This window comes from Gossypium hirsutum, chromosome A03 (assembly GCF_007990345.1).
Source record: "Gossypium hirsutum isolate 1008001.06 chromosome A03, Gossypium_hirsutum_v2.1, whole genome shotgun sequence".
In the NCBI taxonomy this organism is placed as follows: domain Eukaryota; kingdom Viridiplantae; phylum Streptophyta; class Magnoliopsida; order Malvales; family Malvaceae; genus Gossypium; species Gossypium hirsutum.
This window is the reverse complement of record NC_053426.1, coordinates 103,147,108-103,167,143: the sequence shown is the minus strand read 5'-3', so window position 1 is coordinate 103,167,143 and position 20,036 is coordinate 103,147,108.

The window sequence follows — 20,036 nt, the reverse complement described above, 5'->3', positions numbered from 1 at the left end:
TGAGATTACAATATTTTAAATCTGTGAGTGAATATAACACGACTATGTTTAAAATCATTTCCCAATACAAATTATGTAGAAAGAATATAACTGATGAGGATATGTTGGAAAAAATACTCTACATTTCACGCAAATTGTAACGCCCCAAAAACATATTTTTGGTTTTTGTAAATTTTTAACACAACTGTGTATTTGTTTTAGTGGTTAAGTGTTTTGGGTATGTGTGTGAGGTCCCAAATTCAAGCTCTAGCTTGGGCAAATTTTGTTATTTTTGGAATTAAGCCCTGTCTCTGTTCAATGGGCTTATATTTAATAATCTGTAAATTCATATTAGAATGAGCTTACTGGTTTAAGTGGTAAAGGAGTTGGTGTGATGGAGGTCAAGTATTCGAATCCCCACGCGAGCAAGGGAGTTTATTTTTGCTTGGTTAATTGGAAGAGTTTTAGTGGAATTGGAACTCTGAGGTAGTTGAGATTGAAATGTTAGTGGGGGGTTAGGATAGTGTTGTATCAGTTTTAATTTTTGTTTTTTTCAAAGAATTTCGATTCTCTCCTTCTTCCTTTCGAAAAAAATTCTTATGTTGGTTTCGTTTTTCCTCTCATCTGTGTTTTCTTTTGTTGCCAATTCAATTGTTCAACTTTGGTATTCCGGCTTTTCGATTGCTTGTGCTTTGGTAAGTGGGGGTAAGGTTTTACTCGAGTTAAGAGGGTTTTTTTTTGTTTTAGTACCGTTCTTATGATGTTGCTTTCATTAGTTTAAATTCTGGGTTTTGACAGCAACGAATCACGAAGGACGGGGCTATTCTCTTACGGAATCTTAAGTGGAATCGTTCGAGGCGTTGGGGTAAGTGTCGAATGCTCATTTTGGACTATTTTTGATTTTAGGATTTTGATTCAATCAAGAGTTATAACTGATTTTGAAAGAATTGTGGTATCGATTTTAGGTGTCGGTCTATTTGAGAGTGTTTTTGCATTGAAATAATACCAGGTGTGTATTCAAAAAGTAGAAAAATAGGATTCAGCTGTGCGTGAGACACAGTCGTGTGATGGTCGGGGTGTGGCCGTGTGTGACACAAGGGCCAGGCCAAGTTGGGCGTATGGGCCACATAGGCGTGTGGATTCTGGGCCAGGCCGTGTAGGCCACATGGGCAAGGCCAATCTGAGCGTGTAGGCCTATTTATCTAAAATTTTCCTTAGGGTTGCATAGGTCGTCCCAAATGACTATGGGCCTACCGTAGGGTCAGTAAGGGCTAAATAAACCCTAAACTTGATTATTTGTTTGCTTGATATACTGATCTGATTAGGATACTGATGCATGTCTACTTGCACTATTATCTGTATATCTGTTATCTATGTAGGCTTATATGTAAGCATGTAAGCATGTTTGACTGCTCATCTGTATTTGTATATTTCTGTATCTGATATTGGAGATGGGATGATGTATTTTGGAGGATGTGTTCTGAAAGGCAATTTACGCCTATTATCTGGCATTATATCTGTTATGTGCCGCATCGGTACAACACGGTGTGTAGGGCTGGGTGAGTATTTTAAACCCCACATAGTGTGTAGGGATGGTCGGAGATGGTGTGTAGAGGATAGGGGTAGGATATCTGATTTCTGATTCTGAATTGCATATCAGTATCTGAATCTGTAATGGGCTTAAGCCCAAATCTGTATTTGACTGATTATGATTTTCTGGTTGTGTGCATGCTTAATTCTGTGGGGTTACACACTGAGTTTACGTAAACTCACTCTTTTCTGTTTATTTTGTATAGGTAATCCACAGTCTTAGGTGGATCGATGCAGCAGGGACTTAATGGTGACCACCTTTCCATAAAACCATTTAAGTTTTCGATTTATGGTTTTATTTTATATTTTGGGTGATATGTTGAGAGTTTTTAATTTCTGGGACTCTCTAGACTTTATGATTTTTAACTGTGGTTTTGGTTTGTTTATCATCTGCATGCTATGGCGAAATATTTTCTGAAATCACAATTTCAAAAACAAACTAAGTTTTAGAATTAAATGGTTTTTCACTAGCTTCCACTGTAAAACACGTTTTAAAGGAAAAATAACTAAGTAAATAACGATTTGAAAATAGTTCTAAGCAAATATGAAACTGATAACTAAAAGGCTTTATCATGACGACTACGTTTTTAAAATCCATTCCTTGTGACATCATCAGATTCAGCCATAACGTTTAGGTCGGGTTTGGGGTGTTATAGTTAGTAGTATCAGAGTCAGGTTGCAAAACTCGGCTGTGAATTTTGGTTCCAAAATTTGGTTTTAAAGAATTAGTTTTCAAATTATTTTAAAACACTCTGATTAAGTATGTGGTACACTGAGTCTCCGGTGCCAATTCTGTAAGTTTTCTGAAACTTAGATAGATTATTCTGAAACACTGTAATTTGTACTCTTTGAAACTGTATTGAAATAGTTAGAGATTGAAACTTCTGAAAACATCTCTAAACTTCTGAAATTTTATGTATAAAACATTTGTTAATAAAAATTAAAATTGATGCATAAAATTCTTAATGTAGAAAAAACTTTAAAATCAAAATGAGTGTACGAGGTATCCGTGGACAAGGTATTCGAGGCTGAGGTAGAGGCCATAGGGAGCTCGAGTTGAGTCCTCATCTCTGGCTAGCATGCCAAATCTGGACACTTATGTGACACCTATGTCACCTGCTACTGAGACTAGATCTCAGAGTCGTTCGGCCAGGGATGACGTATTGTCCCAAGCCATGTTAAGGATATTAGAGAAAGTTGCTGGGCCCAATACTGGATTTGGGGGCTGACGGTCGATAACTGAATGACTCAGTCTAATGGTGCTGAGTTATTTAGGGGTGTCACGGTAGTCGCCCATAACGTGGCCAAGTACTAGTTGGAAGCCACCGAAAGAATTATAGATGATCTAGACTGTACTCCTGAGCAGAAATTAAAAGGGTGCACTTTCGTTACTTTGCAATAAAGCATACCAGTTGTGGTTAACGGTTAAGGAGGACACTCAGCCTGATCGCCTGACTTGGAAATTCTTTAAGACTGTATTCTAGAGCAAGTATGTGGAAGCTAGCTACGTGATGCTTGCTGACGTGAGTTTCTGAATCTCACACAAGGTGACCGATCTGTGGCCGAGTATAAGGCCAAATTTCTGAGGTTGAGCCACTACGCTCGAGGCATAGTGGCATCTGAGTATGAGAGGTGTGTTAGGTTTGAGGATGGCCTAAGGGATAATCTGAGGGTTTTGATTGCTTCGCAGAGGGAGCGTGAGTTTTCTGTTTTGGTAGAGAAGATGAAGTTCGCTAATGATGTGCTTCAGATGGAGGATGATCATGATAAGCATCTTAGAGTTGTGCTTCAGATTCTGCGTGAGAAGCAACTTTATGCCAAGCTAAGCAAGTGTGAATTCTACTTACGTGAAGTGACTTTTCTGGGGCACGTGGTTTCTGCTGAGGGGATTCGTGTTGATCCTCGAAAGATTGAGGTTGTGCTGGACTAAAAATAACCTAAGAACGTATCAGAGATCCGTAGCTTTCTGGGTTTGGCGGGATATTATTGGCGATTTTTCGAGGGGTTTTCTTTGATTGTAGCTCCTCTTACTAAGCTTCTACGTAAGGGTGTTCCTTTTGTCAAGACTGTTGCACAGTAAGAGAGCTTTGAGACGCTTAAGTTTGTTCTGACTCAAGCTCTTGTTCTGATACAGCCTGAATCTGGTAAGGGGTTTGTGGTTTACAGTGCTACTTCGCACGTTGGGTTGATTTGTGTTCTAATGCAAGATGGTAAGGTTGTGGCTTATACATCCCATCAGCTTAAGACATACAAAGGGAATTATCTTATGCATGACCTCAAGTTAGCTGCAGTGGTTTTTGCGTTGAAAATCTAGAGACACTATCTGTATGGCAAGAGTTGTATTATCTATACCGATCATAAGAGTCTCAAATATGTCATTACCCAGAAGGAGTTGAACCTTAGACAGCGACAATGGATTGAGCTGCTCAAGGATTACAACTGCATGATAGAGTATCATCCTGGTAATGTCAATGTGGTGGCCGATGCTCTAAGCCATAGAGTGATGACTGATTTGATGGAGATATTTGCTCGCCTTAGTCTGTTCGATGATGGAAGTCTGTTAGCCGAGTTGCAAGTCAAGCTGACTTGGATCGAACAGATTCGATATAAGCAGTTAGTGTGTAATGACCCGAAATTTATGGGTATCAAAAATCAAGTTTTTGGCTTACTATTTTAGAAAATTGGGTTCGTAAATATTTATTAGAAATATTTACGAATGTTAGTTGGGTGATTAATTAGATTTTGGCTAGGTGAATTAACTTGAATTAAGGTTAATTTAGTGTAAGGACTAGATTGAATACAGTGTAAAAGTTTAATTACAGACTAAAGAAAATTGAAGGGATTAAATTAGTAAATAACCCATAAAAAGGAATAGTGCCAAATGTATGGAAAATATTATTCCATGTGTATGTACAATATACAGATATTATATACTTAGTAATTAAGAAATTAATATAATAATATATTAATATAATATAATATAATATAATAATAAAATAAGCATATAATAAAACATAAAGAAAATAAAGAAACAAAATTGAAAAAGAGAAACAAAACGTGGGAATGAAAATTGGGAGAAAAAGAAAGGAGAAAAGAAAAAGGGGAAAATTAGGGATTTGAAGCTTCAAGTTTAATTTGGGAAGTCAATTAAGTCTTTTTCTTTATAATTTTGATGTTTTTAGAGTCCTGGAGACAAATATTACTTGATATAAGTGAAAATTTTGAAAGTTAATAGATTTTTAGACATGGGTTATGTTGAACAAATTGTTGAATTAGGGATTTAATTGAATAAATTTCAAGTTAGAATTGATTAAGGGATTAAATTGTAAAAGAAGCTATAAGTTTTATGTTTAAGGGACTAAATTGAAAGAAACTTGAGATTAGGGTTTTACCATGAATATTCAATGTTTAAGGAGAATATGATAGGAAATTGAATAGAAACGAAGTATGAATTGAGTGATAAAAGTAAATGTGTTAATTAGTATTAAATTGAAAATTTAGGTATGAATTAAATAGAAATTCAATTATTTTTTGTGAATTATTGTTGTATTAATAGTATAAGTTGTTTAATTTCCGTAGCTAACGTAGTACTGGAGACATCGACAAAGAAAGGAAAAGAGAAAGTTAATGAGGAGTAATCCAAAAACAATTACGGTTTGTATTTCTATAAATCGAACTTAAGAATTATTATTGCATTTATTACATACATATATGGTATGTAATATAGAGGTAAGTAATGTGTAACGACCCAAAATTTTAAGGTCATTAAAAAAATGAGTTTTTGGATTTTCAATTTTGAAAATTAGATTCGTAAATATTTATTAGAAATATTTACGAAGTTAAGTGAGAGGTTAATTAGATTTTAATTAAGTAAATTTAGCTTAATTAGGGTTAATTAAGTATATGAATTAAATTGAATAAAGTGTGAAATTTTAATTATAAACTATAGAAAAGTCAAGGGATTAAATTAACAAATAAGCCTATATGACAAGTGTGTGGTAGGTATAAATACATGTGTATTATTTTAATTGGTACAAATGTATGTATATACATGTATTTACTTATTATATAAGTAAATAGTAATATAAAGTAAAATATATTATATTATATATTTATAACATATTGATTAAATAAAGAAAATAAAAGAAATAAAACATAAAAAAAAAAGAAAAAAGAAAGAAAGAAGGCATGATTAGCAGGGAAAGAAAGAAGGAAAAAGGGAAAGAAAAAGAAAAGAGAAAATTAGGGTTTTAAGATTTCAAGCTTGATTGGTAAGTCAATTTAATCCATTTTCTTGTAATTTTGGTGTCTATGGAATCCTAGGAAGAAGTACTATTTGAATTATGTTGAAATTTTAGGAAGATAGTAAATTTTTATATGTTGATTAAGTTGTATAAATTGAAGAATTATGAGATAAAATGATAGAAATTCAAGTTAGAAGTGGGAGAAGGATTAAATAATAAAAAGAGATATAAGTTTTGTTATAGTAAGGACTAAATTGTCTAAATTGTAGAATTGATGTTTTATATTGAATATGAAGAGTTGAAACTTGTTTAATGTGATAATTGAATGAAAATATAGGATTTATTTTGAAGAAAAAGAATGGTTATGGTGGAAGGACTAACTTGGAATTTATGTAAAAGCTACATGGAAATAAAAGAGTGTCTTATTAAATAACATACATTGATAATTTTAAATGTTAAATTTTATGTAGCCAACGTAGCACCGGAAACGTCATCGAAAAAGGGAAAGGAGAAAGTGAACAAGGATATCGAGTAAACTCGAGAATTTCGGTTTGTATTTCTATAAACTATGCTTAATAATTTAATAAATGTAATTGTTATTTCTTTTTGATTAATTAGTATGTATGATAAATACTATGATAGAAAATTGTTACTGTTTCTGTATTAAAATGAAATGATTCAAATACCCTATTAACAGTATCAGGCTAAGTCGGATATAGTTGGCATGCCATAGGATTGGAAGTGTTTAGGGATATTCTGACTGTGTGTCGATGAGACACTATATGTGTCGACTACTGTTACTGTTCCGGATTCATTCCGAAGAGGTACTCTGTACCTGACTATTACTGTTACTGTTACTGTTACTATTATTGTTATCCTTATGATGTATTCTGGCTTCAGCCGATGAAACACTGTATGATATTGTAACAGCCAAATTTTTCAGTGGTGTCGGAAACAGTGATTCGAGATCACTAAATCCGATGAGTATGTTTAGAAATTTTAACAAATAATAATTATAGGCCAAGTGCGAACTTAAAAGAATTGTTTTTAATTAGTGAATTTTGCGATTTTAAAAGAATTAATCAGGTAAATTTGGTTGAAAATGAGGTATCGAGACCTCGGATTTATAAACCGAGCCATAAATATTTTTATAAATATTTATGGAGTGTTATTAAGTTAGTATTAAAGTTTCGTTAGAAAATTTTAACGTTTGGTTAGTCAATTAATTAAAAAGGACTAAATTGAAAATAGTGTGAAATTTATTAAATTGTGATTAAATAGTTTAAGTGATTAAAAAAGAGGGATTTAAAAGGCAATTGGACCCAAATTGTATGGGCTGGACGGTTGGGCAAGAAAATCAGCAAAAAAGACAAGGAGAAACAAGGGCAAAATGGGAAATTTTGCAAATTAAACATATAAAACAAGACAAATTTGAAAAATCTAGAGATATCATCATTTTTCTTCAGCAAAAACGCCATGGGAGGTCTGAAAGCTGCTGGTTTTTCATACTTTGACATATGTGAGTTCAATTCTTACCCTTTTCTTTGAGATTTTTATGTTTTTGTGACTTTTACAATTAGGTCCAAGTGTTTAATTCATTAGTTTTTTTATTTTATGAACAAAATTAAAAGCTATCATTGATAAGTGTTAGCTGTTTATGATGAAATAAAATGAATTTGAAGCTTTGATTTTGTTGTTTGATGATTTTATCAAGTAATTTCAATAGAAATTGATTTTAGGACCTAATTGTGAAAAAGTTGTGAATTAAGGTTTAGTGTTAAAATTCTGATTTTTAAAGATTGTGTAATAGTTTAGAATGATGGAATAAAATGTTAATTGAGAAAAATTAGCTTAATAGATGGGCTAATTGAGCAAGGACTGAATTGTATGACCTTTGAAATTTAGAGGAAAAATGGTAATAAACATCTTGAACTAAAACAATATTGGACAGCAGAAGTAGACTGACTTTGAAAAATCACCATAAATTGTAGAAATCGAATTAGAATATGAATAAAATATTAAATTAAAGATTATTGAGTCTAGTTTTTCATAGAATAAATGGTGTAAGTAATAGATTTGTAAATTATGAGATATAATGAATTTTGTGAGACAATGTTAGAATGAATTCGGGTTCCCCTGTTTTGACTTTGGAAAATCACCAAAAATTATATAAAATTAATTAGAGTCTCAAATTTATATGCTTAGAATCCTTAATGAGTCTATTTTCAATAGAAATCAATGGGAACATTATCCGAGTTTTGTACTGTGATATAATTAATTTTTAGTGAAGAGAGGTCAGAACTATTGGATAGTGAAATAGGGGAAACTTAAATGAATAAACTGTACTAATTGGCTAAACCAAAAATTCTTAAAATTTTATGGTGGAATGATATGTGAGTCTAGTTTTAGGGAAAATTTACGGATCTTAATTTTGAGCTCTTTAGCTCGAATTATAAATAATTGAGTGACTATGACTCGTGTGAACAGATTGATGTGAGCATTAATAAGTAAATTGTGAAATCGTACTTACAAGAATGTTATATACATTAAGGATGTGGAGTGGAGAGGAGGAGGAGGAAAAAATATATATGAATATTCAGTTAGCATGGCTAATTTGCATGTTTTAAGCTCATGGACTAAATTGAATAAAAGTAAAACTTTAGGGGGTAATTTTATAAAATGTCAAAAATGACTAAATTGAAGGGAATAAATTGTTTTATTATCTAAATTAATAAATTAAATGAAATTATCAATTTAAGATTGGGTGAAATTTGAGAAAATGGTAAATTACCAATATGCCCCTAAATCTTGGTATTTCTGCAATTTAGTCAGGTAGGTTCGGATACCCTGAATGAGCAAGTAAATATGACAATTTAAGTATTGTATCGTATTTTATATGATATTTTGAATTGAATATATGAAAAGGATGTTACATGAAACATGAAAATGAATACTAAATAATATAAATTAATTGAAATTGTTCTGAAAATTTCGGTAATGCCTCATATCCTATCCCGGTCTCAGGTACGGGTATGGGGTATTACAGATATCCTGGTGTGTGGGTTGGATCCGTGTATCCGTCCAGGTCTGAGTTATGTTAATAGGGGTAAATGAAAGTACTAAAGACAAATACTGATTGCTATTGATTATGTGACTATGACTGTTATACGATTATTAAAAGGTATCGAATGATATGAAATATATATAAAGAATTGCTTAATTACATTTAAGAGCTATAAGATTAAGATAAGAGATTAAGCTATTAAGATTATGAAAGTAAATGTTTTGAGTTACAATACATATATACGGCTTATTTTTGTTCTAAGCATTAGTTTATAGAAATACCACTGAGTGTATACTCAGCGTACGGTTTGTTTTCCGTGCGCAGGATTAGGTACGAAAGAAAGTTAATGACTCAGCATCCAAGCCAATCCCGAACTCAAAGTGGTGAAATACCTTTCTTTTGGTAAAATGGGATGTACCTAGGCTGATAAGATTTTATTTTGTAAATGATAAGAATGAGCATGAAAGATGTTGCAACATGGTATGAAATATGCATATTTTGGAAGTTAAACTTACATGAGTTTGACTAGTATAATAATGCAGTATAACTTTGATATGAATTGTGGTACATAATCCTTAAGAGGTATTGAAGTGAATGAATGAATATTTGCTAAGTTTGAATGGCATAATGAATGATATTTGATTTAAGAACTATTAGTAAATGTTTGGGTGTGAATTAGGTGTGTTTAGCATGTGAAAATAGCTTAAAAATGGTCAAAAACCATGTTTTCACACGGCCAAGTCACATGGGCGTCTGCTCAGGCTGTGTGGCTCTTTGTTTATGTCACACGACCTGTCCCCACGGTCATGTGTGCAAGTCAGATTTGCGCACGGCCTGGCCCGATGATCGCATGATTTTGTGATAGGTTTTAAGTATTTATAATTTCTCGTTCTTGAACTAACTATTATCGCAATGTAGGCAAGTGTACCTATCGAATAGTAGTATAGTTTCAGCAAGACCGGATTGTCGAACCCAAAGGAACTAAAAGTACTAGTAATGACTGTCTTTTTATTATTTAGCCTAAGAATAAAGAGGTTTTTGTTTTAACTAACTAATTATCTAAACTAAGAACGCACAGAGAATGGAACTGGGGAATTGCTTTTGGAAAAATAGATTGAATGAAGACAATACCTAAGGAAAAATACACCTAGACTATACTTGTTACTCTGGCTCCAAATCGGACAATTTATTCATTTAACTTGTTCCGTAAAGATCCCTAAGTTATGTTATTATCCCTATTTAAGACTAATAACATCTAATCCCTAGATTGAATAATCGAGACTTTTCTCTAATTAACACTCTAGGGTTGCATTAACTCGATCTATGGATCCCCTTATTAGGTTTCACCCTAATCCGGCAAAATCTTGTCACCCTATGTCTAGGTGCGCAATCAACTCCGCTTAATTATAACAAATGTACTCTTAAATAAGGTCTGTTCCTCCTCTGAATAAGAGCTTATCTTGAATCGATATCCTGGGATATCAAAACAAGAATTAAGAACACATAATTAAGAACAAGTCAAATATTTATCATACAATTCAGAAAATAATTACAAGATTCGTCTTAGGTTTCATTACCCTTAGGTATTTAAGGGATTTAGTTCATAACTAAATAAGAAAACATCTCAGAATAATAAAGAATACAAAACATAAAGAAAACCCAAAACTCCTGAAGGGGAATTGAGGAGAGATCTTCGGTCTTGATGATGAATCTGGCTTCTGAGATGAATCAATCAGCTTTCTTGGAGTAATTCCTTACCTCCTACTCTGTTCTCCCTTTTCTTCCTTCTCTAGGGTGTATTTATAGGCTTTGGAATGCCTAAAAGCCCTCAAAATTAGCCTTTTCCGAATTGGACTCAACTTGGGCTTGGCAGGGACACGCCCGTGTGACACGCCCTAGTGCGAATACTTCAAGCCATGCTCAAGCTTGCCAAATTGACACCGCCGTGTGGTCTACCCGTGTGAGGAGGTTCAGGCCTTGTTGATTTCGTACTTTGGCCCATTTTCTCCGTTTTTGGCCCGTTTCTCTTTCCTTTCGCTCTCCTATGCTCTCCTAAGTGTAAAACATGAAATTAAAGCATTAGGAGCATCAAATTCACCAATTCTAATGGAAAATAATCCATAAAATACGTTAAGCATGGGGTAAAATATGTATAAATTACGGTTTATCAAATACCCCCACACTTAAGCAATTGCTTGTCCTCAAGCAAAATTCTCAACTCATAATCAAAATAAATTCTTCTTAACTTATAATTTCTATCGATAATATCTCAAAATAATCCATAGGTAATCATACATTGAGAATTCAACTAAAAGAACATAAAAGTTTCAAACATTCCAAGTTGAGTATTTAATCATGCAAACATAGGTGTCTCTTCTTATTTAAGTAATTACATTTGATTCAGAATACCACAGAGTTTCACATCCTCACTACAGATTCACTCAAATCACTTGAGGTGTTTAAGGACAATAAATGAAGCACTCAATAGTCAATAATGAAAAGTCATTACCATAGGTTTGCATGAAAATCAAATCTCCACCACTATAATTTAAGATGATACATCAATTAAAAGGTCTTTAGAGGGTTGTAATGAGGTTTGGTTAGGGGGTATGGTCACAAGCTGAAAGAAAGGGTTAGAATCAAGATTGAATTGAAAAATTACGTAACTAGAAAAAGAGTTAATCATCACTTGCATACAATAGAGCTTCTTTTCAGACTATGGAATTTAACTTCTGAAGCTTACAAACAGAAGATCACTATTAATATGTATACGTGCTTTTTTTATGAACACATTAAATTACAGAGTAGAATAAAATATAGCTAAGCAACTATTTCAATTCAAATCTCGACAAAAATGGGGCTTAAATTAATTTAGGGGATTTCAACAATAATGGGTTAAAGGTTAATATTAAGGGTAATACAAGAAATGGCTTTTTAGGTTCAAGGGGGTTCACTAGGGGTTAATTGTGGAGGTAGGCTTTTCATGGCATGAGTGGGTTAATCCTAAGTGCCTTAATCATTTTGACATATCAAATCAAATGGTGTGGTCTCAACATGAATAATCAAGCAAGTTCTAGAATAACAGTTCCCTATTGGCGCACTCAAAGCAATAATAAAAGTGACCATGAAAGAATTAATAGATGCTTAAAAGGCTAAAAAATCTCACAAAAATTATGGCTTTTTGATGTTTAAAACTTGTGAATCCCAAGTTAAAGTAATAGCTAAATTTTGGGGAAACGACCTAAAATTTTAAATTCTTAAAAATCAACTTGTCATACTTGATTCTCTAATATCTTAAAGTTTAAACAATCAATGCATAAATGCTTATGTTTTAATTCAAGATATATCAATCAAAATCATAAATCAATCAAAATTTATCCTAAATATGATATGAGAGCTTTTCAAGAGAACAAGGCAGCCATTCAGGGATTTTTCTGATAATGAAATAAATACCCCCCACACTTAAGATGTACATTGCCCTCAATGTATAAAGATAGATATTATAATATAAAAATAAGATAGGGGGAGAAGTGAAACTTCCTGTATGGTGAATTTCTCGAACTGGAGTTCTGGAGAATAATCGGTTCAAGAGTAGAGGTTCATTAGGCCATAAGTCCTGTGCCAAAAGGATATTATCTCTAGTGGTAGCTATGGTCGTGGGCGAGCAGGACATGGCAGTCGTGGAGAACCTTTCCCAGTGGAGTTTTAGTTCCTATGTGATGATAAGCTTAAGAGCTCTATATAACTGTGATAAAATCAGGAACTTTTTAGGGGATATTAGGAAGAATAATTACTCAAAAAGAAATAACCGAAATTAATAATTAAAAATAAAATTTCTAAAATCTAATAAAAATAAAAAGTAGTTTTAATAAAAATTAAAAACATAAAATAATAAATAAATGTTTTTAAACATCTTCATCGCTGGATAGTTTACGAGGTGGGACTAGCGATGAGATGTGGAGGTGCTGACAAATCTGCTGCAAAGTAGCATCAATATTGTCAAATTGTTGAAAACACTGCTGCTCGAATCGAGTGAGGTACTCAGATATGTCAGCATATGAAGCCGCCGCATGAACTAGACGAGAGAGTGGTGGTGGCTGAGATGGTGAGTCTTCGTGCTGTGAAGGGACATCATCAGGAATGTCCTCGTAGGCCTCCTCCTCAGTAGATTGGGCGAGACAATACTGGGGAAGGTATGTTCCTCGGCACCTCTCGATCATCCTCATGCTAAGCATGCTTGATGCCTTGTGGAGACCTCTGGCCGATGAGGGTGAGGGATGATTCTTGGGCCGCGGTGATGAGGAGCCCGAAGTGTCGCGCCAGTCGAGTCACGTAAGGGCCAATGGAGATGACCCCCTTCCGATGTCGCTTCGTCTGGTGCTGAATCGCGAGGGCGATAAAATAGGCAAGGTTGATGACGTGCCCGTGTGACATACACCATAAGAAGTATGCGTCGTGAGTGTTGATGATGCCAGTGTTCTCTCGCGTCCCTGTAATCGTGTGAGCTAAAATGGTGTGTAGGTACCTCAGGGATGGTGGGAGAACTGATGCCTTGGAGTGGCTAGGATTGTAGGAGGCTACGCCAGGGGCCAATGTGTGCCAGCACTTCGAGGGAGAAAAATGTATGTGGCGAGTGAGAGCCTGTAGTTCATTTTCCTCCTCGAACTCCTTCGTATATAAGCCTACTGCAGCATCGAACTCTGGGACGCTTAGTTGGAGAACTAACCCGCCTAGGCGAAACTGGACCGCGCCAGGATTATCGTTATTTGTCATTACGGTGTAAAGATGGAACGTTGAGCATAGTTCCATCGTGAGCTCAAGGTATGTTGGTTTGATGATCCCAAAGAACAGCTCCCAAGGGTCGGTGGTTAGGAGAACCCGAATCACATCAGCCATTTGAACTTATTCTACGACAACCCAGTTGATACAGCGGCCTGCAATTAAGGGTCGGGCCCGAAGCATTTAGAAAAGCTCTTCTTGGGGCCCTCGGGGAACTGCAGGAGAGGGTGACAAATTTTCGTGGTTGGACCCGAGGAAGATGACGCTACCTTCCTTTTCTTCGATGCAGGTACGTCGATTTTCTTTCCTCGTGAAGACGACATTAAAAGCCTGTAATATAAAGAATAACAATAATAGGTAAACGAATTCGAAGAAGTAAAAGAAATGAATTTGAACTAACTATTTCAGCCAAGACTACTAATATGAAGCAAACTCAACCACAATAACAATGAGAATGAGAATAAAAATGTAATGGGTATGAGGTTTTTCTAATCTTAATTTAACACGGAATGTATGATAACTAACCTAAAAATGCAAATTAAATGATAGAAAAAATGAAAAATAGTTTAAAAGATATGAAGATTATGTTGATAATAAGTATCAGAAATAAGTAAAATAGAAGTGAAAGGAGTAAACAAACACTAAAGGAAAGGGATTAAGTGTAAAAAATGATGGGAAGCGGCGCATTTGGAGTTTCCGCGGCTAGGGTTAGGGTTTTTGAATGGGGAAGAAAGTGAATAGTGCAGGGTATTTATAGATTTTGGGCTACACGGCCAGAGCACACGCCCGTGTTCCCCAATTTCAGCTCGTGTGATTCGTAAATTTTGAATTTGGGCGCGTCTGACATTTAGTACACGCCCGTGTTATTTGGGCATGTGGGTGAACACGGCCGTGTCGTAAGGCCGTGTCTGGCATTGTTCGCTTCTCCCACGCCCATGTGGGAAATCTCCACGCCCGTGTCAATCTAACAGGTTCGACCATGATTCTTCCACACAGGCATGTCGCATGCCCGTGTTGTTTTGGCAGGCTCGACCACAACCATGTCGCACGACCGTGGCATTTTATCGCAGCCCGTATTTAGGGAAATCTTTGCCCTATTTTTGTACGACCCTAAGAACGCCCGTGCTCGTGGCTGTGTCCCTATGGAAAGCCTGTATTCAAGAGCTCCGTTAGTAAGTTAGATGTTGAAAGTTAAATTTTTAAAGAAGTTAATACAGTTAGTGCTCGGTTTGCCTCCCAAGAAGCGCTTATTTATGGTCTAAGCTTCACTTACCTCTCCGTTGAATAATCATGGTGGTTTGAGGAGTTTATACTCCTCATTCCTGTCATCAATCTTATCAAAATAAGGTTTTAAACGGGTGTTGTTTACCTTAAAAGTGCCGAACTTGGGGTGCCTTACCTCGACCGTACCGAATGGAAAGATACTAAGTACCGTAAGAGGGATTTCTTCATTCGGTGTGGTAGTGACAATGTAGGGATCTGCGGTATCTAATAAGACTCTGTCTCCAATATTAAGTTGATTTGGAAAGGTATTGAGCTCGTTCTATCGTAGATTTGGTTTGTCGGGTGTTCTTGGTTTATGCGTCCACCATTCATCGAGTTCCTCGATTTGTAATCTTCGATCTTCATGAATAGGTCCTCTACTATTGCTTGAGAATGACTCGTGTGCTTCCTTCAAACTCATTTCCTGTAAAGTAGGTTGTACCATATTGTCAGTTCTAGGAGAATGGGTTAAATGATCATCTTCAATTCCCGATGTGTTGCCAGGATTGTGAGCTTGAAGGGTGATTGTTTCGTCTCCCACACGGAGTGTGAATTCACCTGTTCCAACATCAATAATCGTTTTAGCAGTTGCTAAAAAGGGCCTTCCCAGAATTAAAGGAGTGCTGCTATCCTCCTCTATATCTAGAACAATAAAGTCAACGGGAAATATAAATTTATCGATTTTAACTAGTACATCTTCAATAATACCCCTAGGGAACCTTATAGTTTTATCTGCTAATTGAATGCTCATCCTAGTTTGTTTGGGTTTCCCGAGACCTAATTGCTTAAACATTTTGTAGGGCATGACGTTAATACTAGCCCCTAAATCAGCTAATGCATTATTAACATCTACACTACCAATTAAGTAAGGAATTGTAAAACTCCCTAGATCTTTTAGTTTGTTCAGTAGTCTATTTTGGAGAATAGCTAAACAAACTGCGTTTAGCTCCACGTGTGACGCCTCGTCCAACTTTCGTTTATTTGCTAAAAGTTCCTTTAAAAATTTCATTGTGTTCTGCGATAGGGCTTCAATAAACGCTAAGTTAATATGTAATTTTTTTAAGAGTTTAACAAATTTACCAAATTGTTCCTCTGAGCGGTCTTTCCTTGTCGAGTTGGGGTATGGCACACGAGGTTTATATTCGACATTTACCGTTTTGTTTTTATTGTTATCTACCTCACCTCGACCTCTACTTACCACAGTTTCTTGCCTCGGTTCTGGTTCAGGCTCAACAACTCCTTCTTCATCTTGAATATTAATTGCGTTGATCTGTTCCCTTGGGTTGGGTTCAGTATTACTTGGCAAGATACCTTTGTGGTCATTCGGAAATTAGTTTGGAAAGCTGGCCTATCTGAGTTTCGGGCCCTTGGATCGAAGCTTGTTGATTTTTAAGTGCTGTCTCGGTGTTCTGGAAACGAGTTTCTGATACCAAAATAAAATTTGAGAGCATCTCTTCAAGGTTCGGCTTCTTTTCCTGTTGATAGGGTGGTTGTTGGTAGCTTGGAGGTGGTTGTGGTCTTTGATTTCCTTGACCGCTCTACGAGAAATTGTGGTGGTTCCTCCAACCTGCATTATAGGTGTTATTATATCGATTGTTTTCAAGTCGAGGATTATTACCCATGTAATTTTATTGCTCGTTATCCATGTTGTGGCTGTAAGGTTGGTATTTCGAATGGCTTGTTCCACCTCTACTTGCTTCGCACTGTATCACACTATATTACTGGGTAAACCTGCGAAGAACTAAGAAAACCATCAATCTTTTTATTTAAGAGTTCTACCTGTTTAGAGAGCATGGTGACCGAATTGACGTTATAAACGCCGGCTATTTTTGTTGGCTTTGTCATCATGACTTGCCACTGATAGTTATTTAGTGACATCTCCTCTATAAACTCATAGGCATATTCAGGTATTTTATTATTGATGGTTCCGCCAGCAGCTGCGTCAACCATTTATCGAATTGAAGGATTCAGGCCATTATGGAACGTTTGAACCTGTAGCCAAAGCGGTAACCCATGATGAAGACACATTCTCAAATATTTATCATACAATTCAGAAAATAATAACAAGATTCGTCTTAGGTTTCATTCCCCTTAGGTAGTTAGGGGATTTAGTTCATAACTAAATAAGAAAACATCTCAGAATAATAAAGAATACAAAACATAAAGAAAACTCAAAACTCCTGAAGGGGAATTGAGGAGAGATCTTCAGTCTTGATGATGAATCCGGCTTCTGAGATGAATCAATCAGCTTTCTTGGAGTAATTCCTTACCTCCTACTCCGTTCTCCATTTTCTTCCTCCTCTAGGGTGTATTTATAGGCTTTGGAATGCCTAAAAACCCTCTAAATTAGCCTTTTCTGAATTGGACTCAACTTGGGCTCGACAGGGACACGCCCGTGTGCGATTAGTTCAGGCCGTGCTCGAGCGTTCCAAATTGAAACGGCCGTGTGGTCTACCTATGTGAGGAGGTCCAGGCCGTGTTGATTTCATACTTTAGCCCATTTTCTCCGTTTTTGGCCCGTTTCTCGTTCCTTTCGCTCTCTTATGCTCTCCTAAGTGTAAAACATGAAGTTAAAGCATTAGGAGCATCGAATTCACCAATTCTAATGAAAAAATCATCCATAAAATGCGTTAAACATGGGGTAAAAATAAGTATAAATTACGGTTTATAACCCCACAGCCATGGGAACCCCACGGGCTAGCCACACGGCCATGTGTCCCAGGCCACATGGGCGTGTGCCCTTATCTTCAAGGTAAAATTTCCAAAGTTGCCGGTTTTTTCCCGAATTACTTCTAAAGCATGTATTGGGCCCCGTAGTCACATTTTAGGGATTTTATAGTGTAATTTGAGAAGTTGGAATACAAATTTATGACTCGATTTTGTATAAATCCTAGTGTATAAGTCCGGTAATTCCTCGTAACCTTATTTCGGTGACGATTTAGGGTTAGGGGGTGTTACATAAAACTATTATTGTATTGAATTGAATTGAGTTGTGAATATTTGAATTGCAATGTATATTGACTGTTATGTAAAAATTTAAGTTAAATAAATACCCTATTAACAGTGTCGGGCTAGGTTGGATATAATTGGCATGCCATAGGATTAGAAGTGTACATGGATACTTCGACCTTGAGTCGATAAGTCACTAATAGTGTCGTACCGTTACTTTGACTTTGTGTCGATAAGGCACTTTGTGTGTCGTACTGTTACTGATACTTCGGTTTAATCCGATGAGGTACTATGTACCGTATTGTTATAGTTTTTTCCAGCAATGTCGATGAGGCACAATGTGTCGTACTGGTGTGTTGGTTGGATCTGTGCATCCACCAAGGTCTGAGTTATGTTAATAGGGGTAAATTACCGTATTGGACTATTAAATGACTGTGCTACTGTATTGAAAATAGATTGTCATTGATTGATATTAATTTGAACTGAATGTTTCATTGAGAAAGAACTTTGAATATAATTAGTGCTATTAGATTTGAAATTTAGTAGCTTAAATGCATTTTGTGTTAATAATGATTTAAGCATTGGTTTATAGAAATACCACTGAGTGAATACTCAACGTATGGTTGTTTCCGTGCGCAGGTTAGGTACGAAAGCCACTAACAACTCAGCATCCAAGACAAGCCCGAACTTAAATACTTGGTGATGTATCTTATTTTGAGAAATAGCATTACCTAGGTTGTCTTTTGAGATTATTTTGAGTATGAATGTTATTAGTGTAAGAATGATAAAGGTTTATATATATTTGAAGACCTATGCCATATAATATGGTCTTTTCATAGTTTAATTTGAATTGATTTTGAATGATACCAAAGTATACTGTCTGGAGGTTCTATGTTAAACACTTGCTAATACACTCAAGTTAGATCGTAACATTGATGATTTTAATGTGAAATAGATGTATTTAATCATGTTTTGGATTGGTTAAAAGATTGAATTTTAAGTTGCTTATTATTAAATTTTGTAGGGTTGGTAAACTTGGACTATAAGGTTCATTTTAAGTCCACACAGCCTGGTACACGGGCATATGATCAGACCGTGTGAGACACACGGCCCTTACACAGGTATGTGAGTAGACTGTGTGTCTCCTGCATCTAAAAATCTAGTAAACAGAATGCTCAGGTATGGCCAAACGGGCAGAGACACAGGTGTGTGTCTCAGCCGTGTGAAGTACACGCCACAGTACATGGGCATGTGCATGGCCGTGTGAAAACTGCATTAGGTTCGAATTGAAAATAAATCCACACGGGTTAAGCACACGGGCTTGTGCCTTGGCCGTTAAATCTAGTTTGCTCATGGGCAACAAGTTAGAGAAGTATACGAGTAGAGGACACGGGCATGTCCTAGCCGTGTGAGTCACACGGGGTGACAACACAGGCGTGTTGTATGTTAATTAAGAGAAATTTTGAAACATTTACGAAAAAATTTATAAGCTTCTGATTGAATTCTGATCTGTTCTTAAGATCTTTTATGGCCTTGAATATCCATGAAAGGGATCAATACGCTATATTACTGAATTATGCAATGTTTAATTTTATTTTATTTATGTTATAAACCGTAGTGACCGGTAATGCTCCGTAATCCTATTCCGATGTCAGAAAAGGGTTAGGAGGTGTTACATAGTGGATGAGACACTAGGTGTGCGGTTACGTCAGGTTGAGAGTGGTACTTCTTTTGATTTTAGGTTGAATAATGATGGGGTTCTATATTTTCGAGGGCTGATTTGTGTACTGAATGACTCAAATTTGAGATAGTCGATTCTGAAGGAGGCGCATAACAGCCCTTATGCTAAATATCCCGGTGGTAATAAGCTGTATCATGATCTCTGTGAGTTGTATTGGTGGTCGGGGTTGAAGCGTAAGGTTACGAATTTCATTGCTCGTTGTCTAACATGTCAACAGGTTAAGGCTGAGCATTATTTACCTTCGGGTTTTCTACAGCCGGTTAAGATTTCTTTTTGGAAATAGAAGCGAGTGACGATGGAATTCGTCAGTGGGTTGCCTTTAACACCCATTAAGAAGGATTCTGTTTGGGTCATCGTGGATCGATTGACCAAGTCTGCTCACTTCATTCGGGTTTGAACTGATTAGTCACTGCAGAAGCTAGCGAAG